We start from the raw sequence: 6,002 nt of genomic DNA on the forward strand, positions 1-6,002 counted from the left end.
CTAAGAAGAAAGTAAACCTACAGACATCGGTCTTGTTTAACAAAATCTGCCTACAATATATATATATCAAAATTATATTGTGACGTTGCTTGGAGTTATGCAGGTAGTGTGATGGCAATATATAACAGCCCTTTCCGACGCAAAATACTTATAAACTCAGATCACAAGGATGTGTTCAAATCGGGGATTTAGAATCTCCAATACGGGGATATCTCTTGTACTTAATGGCATTGGAAAATATCAGGAATATGGATCAACTTGGGGTAGCAAGACCATCCAGAAAGGAATAGTAAGCAAAGTGAAGTCCCAGGTGACAGTCTACAACATAAAAAAAAAGAATGTGTGTCTGGGAAAGATACACAACTTACGTCTACACATGTTTCTTCCATGACAAATCTGTTCAACCATCACATACCTCAGTCAGCTGAAGAAAGAAATATGTATTTAAGTTCTTCCATACGAAGACATACTGTCAAGTCACCAGAGTATTTCTGTGCAATCTGACTGTTGAAATGGGTACGGGGAATTGTTGTCCTCGTACCATAGATGTACTATGGAAAGCAAGCGGAAAGGAATAGTGTGCTTTAGACATGACAACCTTATGACGAAGCTTTTTGCAATGGAATTACACTATAGGGTTGTTGTCAATATGTGAGGTCGTCGCTAGAACTCTACCTACTTAATGAGGCTCCAAAATAGTTTTAATATAACGCATTGAACCTTTGTAAACCGGGATTTTTCTGAAAGTTAAAGTTTCCGAATAATACTGAAATAAGATAAAAATTATTTTGAATTTCGTATCAAGAGATAAAAAATTTTAGAATCTTATTTTATGACCAATTTGTAACTAAATAGAAAAATTAGCTTTGACGAAAGTATTACAAGAACGAAAACAAAATTTCAATTTGAGTTTAGTAGTCGTTCAAGTCCTCATAAAAAGCAAGCACAGCTTTGTTTTTGACTTCATTATCTTAGAACTCTTCGTCTTAGAAAAATTGTCTAAAGTCGTTTTTTCTTTTTTATATCATTGAAGGAAATGACTTGGTGTTGTATTACACTCTCTTTCCCTTACATGTTAATATTAGAATAATTATTGTGTAATCTTTATATGTTTGGATTGTCTAATATGTTGTCGTGATAATATATCTTCGTGTACTGAATATTATATGTGAATTTTTAATTTTTGTCACCAGAACGTGTAATTTGAATTAAAAGAAGAAAGAATCCGTGAAAGACGTATAAATCTAATCTATTGTTTCACTCGATAATGGTTCTACAGTAGACTATAGTACTGGTTTGGAGAGTGAATTAAAGATATTTCTTTAGGCCTATAAACTGAATATTTTATGGTTTATTCTGACGAAAAGAAAACATACCCAAGTAGCAAATATTTAAAAATAAAAATGTTCTAATGTTAATAGTGGTAGGTATCGAACACAAAGAGTGTTTCTCATGAACTCTGAAGATAAAGTAATTTCGTGTATAAAACCACTTTTGTGTGTTTACTCGCCTAACAAGACAGAATTTGACAGAGAAGATTAAATGTAACGGTACTGAAGATAATTTCTATAGCTACAGATAAAGAGAGAAAAATAAAATTTATTTGCTCTCTGTACAAATAATACTCAACGTTATGTGCCTGAATGATTCATCAAAATCTAGTTTTAGGATGTAAACAAGTCTTAATATGTAAAATAGTTTCATAAGATTTCCCCCAAAAACTATTATTGTGATTGTTTTAAAGAGTGGTACAGATAAAATATTAAACAGAAACAAATATATAGAATCCGATGAAAACATATAAGCAGATAGGTTTAATAAGTTGCATAAAAACAAACAGAAGGACAGATCGAAACTATTTCTAATGCTATTTTATGTTTGTTTGTTCTTCTTTAGTTAAAGATTCTGCTTCTCACTCCATGATTCCGGTATATTGTATAGGACATGTTCTACCGCTTGTGTCAGCTACCTACAGCTTTTGGATCCTACATTTGTGAACACGCCCAAAGTCCAAGCCTGAATGTTTCAAAACAAACCGTGAAACACTAAAACTGTATCATTCCTTTGGAGAGCACAGTGAACAAACTTTGTTCATGCAAGAAGCAACTCTGTTAAGAAGGACAATATACAAATATAGCCAGTCAGAAGTATCCATTCCTTTCATTCAACCTCCACCCTAATATACTAATCTAGCCATTAAGAATTATCCATTCCTTACATTCAACCTCCACCCTAATGTACTAATCTAGCCATTCAGAGTTATCCATTCCTTTCACTCAACCTCCATCTTAATATACTAATCTAACCAGTCAGAAGTATCCATTCCTTTCACCCAACCTCTATCTTAATATACTAATCTAGCCAGTCAGAATTATCCATCCCTGTCACCCAACCTCCATCTTAATATACCAATCTAGTCAGTCAGAATTATCCATTCTTTTCACTCAGCCTTTACCCTAGTATACTAATCTAACCAATCAGAATTATCCATCCTTGTCCCAAATTCTACCCTAGTGTACTAATCTAGCTAGTCAGAATTATCCATTCCTTTCACTCAACCTCCACCCTAATATACGAATCTAGCTAGTCAGAATTATCCATTCCTTTTGACCCAACCTCCACCCTAATATACTAATCTAACCAGTCAGAATTATCCATCCCTGTCCCAAACTCTACCTTAATATACTAATCTAGCCAGTCAGAATTATCCAATCATTTCACTCAACCTCTACCCTAATATACTAATCTAGCCAGTCAGAATTATCCATCCCTGTCACTCAACCTCCATCTTAATATACTAATCTAGCCAGTCAGAATTATCCATTCCTTTCACTCAACCTCTACCCTAATATACTAATCTAGCCAGTCAGAATTATCCATTCCTGTCACTCAACCTTTACCCTAATATACTAATCTAGCTAGTCATAATTATCCATTCCTTTCACTCAACCTCTACCCTAATATACTAATCTAGCCAGTCAGAATTATCCATTCCTGTCACTCAACCTTTACCCTAATATACTAATCTAGCTAGTCATAATTATCCATTCCTTTCACCCAACCTCCATCCTTACCAAAAGTGAAGCAGATCATCAATCACAAACTTGCGTGTTACTGTTGTAGTTCGTTAGGATAAATGGAATAGACCTACTTGTGTAGTATTTTCCTCACCCTTCTATACCATAGCCAGTTATCTGGCCGTAGTGAAAGTTACATAGATCTGGCAGCGTCCTTTTTCGAACAGAATAAAAGTTTTTCCAGTTTTTATCCTGGCTCCATTCTGACAACACCATGATAAGTCAACGCTGGATGTTGGATTTGTGACAACACGTCGTGATGCGTTTCATAAGCTTATTGGTTGTCATTAGTCCATTTTCCTTCACGTAGTTTGGACTTTGATATCTGCTACAAAGACAGTTGTTGGTCGAAAATATACGAAATTTAAAATATTGCTCTTAGTAACAAATTCACTGACACGTGCTTGTGTGAGTATTGCATAAAGATTTCTGTTTCATTGTTACCATTGTTTGTCTCATTATTTTTTCGTAACAACAGAGCAAGATTAAATTACCTATTATTTAACAACTTTTCAATTACATTTTATAAACTAAGCAAGTAGTTGTTAAGATCTTTTTTCTATATAAATTCAGAAGCACTACACATATGTATATATATAAACAAGTGCTTCACAACTTTAATGTTAATACGTAAAACTTAAGCTCGAAATATTATGTCTCTTATAAAATGTTTAATTTCAAGAGAAGGTAATGTCGGCTAGGAGATTACTCAGGACTTTTCCAAAATAACAGAAATATATAATTATCTACAAGAAAATATATATATTCTGCTCAGTGAAATGATCGATAAAATGGAAAAAATCTTTATAATATTTTAAGAACTCTATATTATTATCAATTTAAAACAAACAGATAAAAATACTGGTTTCGTGTCTTCAAGAACTTTTTTGAATTTCCAAAATTAACACACTTTCTGATAAGATTTACTTAATGATAAAAACTTCCCACATTTCTTTGACCTTAAAGTTTATATATGTGTTAAACTATCTAACATTCAATGTGGTTTTAAATGTATTAAAGAAATAATTTTCACAAAATAATATCTAATTTTCACAAGAATACCAAAATGAAAATAAGTATGGTATTTTCTCATAATGCGTTTGTTAACAGGTAATTATTTACATTTTTGACGAGAGATTTATATAAATCTATTCTTAAACCTAAATTTTCTGTTTCTTCAATATATATATGCGTACAACAAATACAACATAATGTATAAGTAACATTGCAGTAAATCTAGAGTTTATAAAAAGTATTTTCTCCCCAGTAGGGTCTGTAATAAATTTGTTGTATATAATATGACATTTCCCACAAATGTAACAATTTGGTTTATTAAAAAAAAAATATCTTCACCAGATTGATTAATTTTTTCTGATTTAAGACAGTATATAAATTTTTGTTTTGTCATCATGATAATACGATTTGTTTATTTTCCAACGTAGCTTTTAAAGTTGTATCCGATATTATTTTCAGTTTGTGTTCTATATAATTAAGATTAATTTTAACTCGAATACAATGGATAATTATGAAAGGAATAATTTGCTGCTCTCTCAAAATATCCTAAAATGGAATAAGTTGGAGCCAATTTTGTTCCCACTGAGGTTTCAAAGAGTTGTTGATATATATTACCTTTATAAACAAAATATGAATTACTTAAAATAAGTTGGATCCTTCAACTATCACTTATTTATTAAATAGTGGATGTAACATTTCTGGGTATTTATCTAAACAATATTCAATAACACTTACACCATATTCATATTTAATACCAAGATGAAGAGAAACTACATATAATAATATTAAAACAATATTTTTTTCAATTGATAAAAGCTATATCATCTGCTATATAGCTTTGTACTATATGTAAATAGTTTTAGAATTATGTTTATAATGTCCTTGTTTTTACAACTTATAATTGACTTTCAAGAGATTTTTAAAGGACTTTTTATTCAAAGATATTCTACCATATCGTTAAATTCTTTACCTTTATGAATTTTTGGCAGTACATAAAATATTTCTAGTTTATTATTACTTAATCAATAATCGTTTTCTGTTTTAGTAAATATGTGTATAATTCTTTATATATAATTTTCTTTATTAACAAATTTTGGAGCATCTATGGGGACACATCATTGCAAATTTCTTGGTCATTTAAATGTTCTAAAACCATATGTCATAATATTTTTAGTCGTGCATAACCAAACTTTATCAATTTTTTGAATAAAAAATGTTTTTCATAGTTTTGATATTTTAATGCACCACTTTCTTTTATTCAAACGCTATCATTAAGTGAAATAACTGTATAACACGCATTTTCTACACGACTACAAATTATATTAAGTTCAAGAATTCTTCTTTGTGGAAATACAAAATTGCTTTTTATTTGTTTTAAGGACTCATCATTATCATTATTGTTCTTAACAATTATTGTAATCTTAAGTTCCCAATGATTAATGATAATTTTCAGTTTTATTTGGTTTATTGTTTTTGGTAAAGGAAAATCCTCTCTTTAACTGTTTAATTTTCTCTTCTGACAAAAATGTTGAACTAAAATTGAATACTTTCAAGGTCTTTACTGGAGAAAATAGTATATTTCTTCATTTATCTTATTTTTTTATTAATAGGTATAATTTTCCTGTTATTCATTACTTTCCATATTACATCTGGATCAGTAGGTTCTGTAATATATTTATTGTATGCAATATAACTACAGATATGTAAATTTGTTGTTGTCTTTCAAAATTTATAGTGCATATTAGAGAGATTTACACATTTTGATAAAAAGTCTATAAAAAACGACCTTTATACTCCAGTATATACAGAGAACTTTTGTATTTTAACCAACGTTGTGTATATTAACCCTGATGAAACTGCAAAGGTTGGTTAAAATAAAAAAGTTCTTTGTATATATAACTGGAGTATAAA

General features: G+C 30.2%; 1 long non-coding RNA gene across 1 annotated transcript in view; it reads left to right on the forward strand.

Moving 5' to 3' along the window:
• Positions 1-3,520, forward strand: part of LOC111089806 — a 14,995-nt gene extending 11,475 nt beyond the window's left edge. The window contains exon 2 of the long non-coding RNA XR_002613985.1: positions 1,897-3,520. This is a non-coding gene — a long non-coding RNA (uncharacterized LOC111089806). The remainder of the gene's footprint in view (positions 1-1,896) is intronic.
• Positions 3,521-6,002: the final 2,482 nt, after the last annotated feature.

This window comes from Limulus polyphemus, unplaced genomic scaffold (genome assembly GCF_000517525.1).
Source record: "Limulus polyphemus unplaced genomic scaffold, Limulus_polyphemus-2.1.2 Scaffold7435, whole genome shotgun sequence".
In the NCBI taxonomy this organism is placed as follows: domain Eukaryota; kingdom Metazoa; phylum Arthropoda; class Merostomata; order Xiphosura; family Limulidae; genus Limulus; species Limulus polyphemus.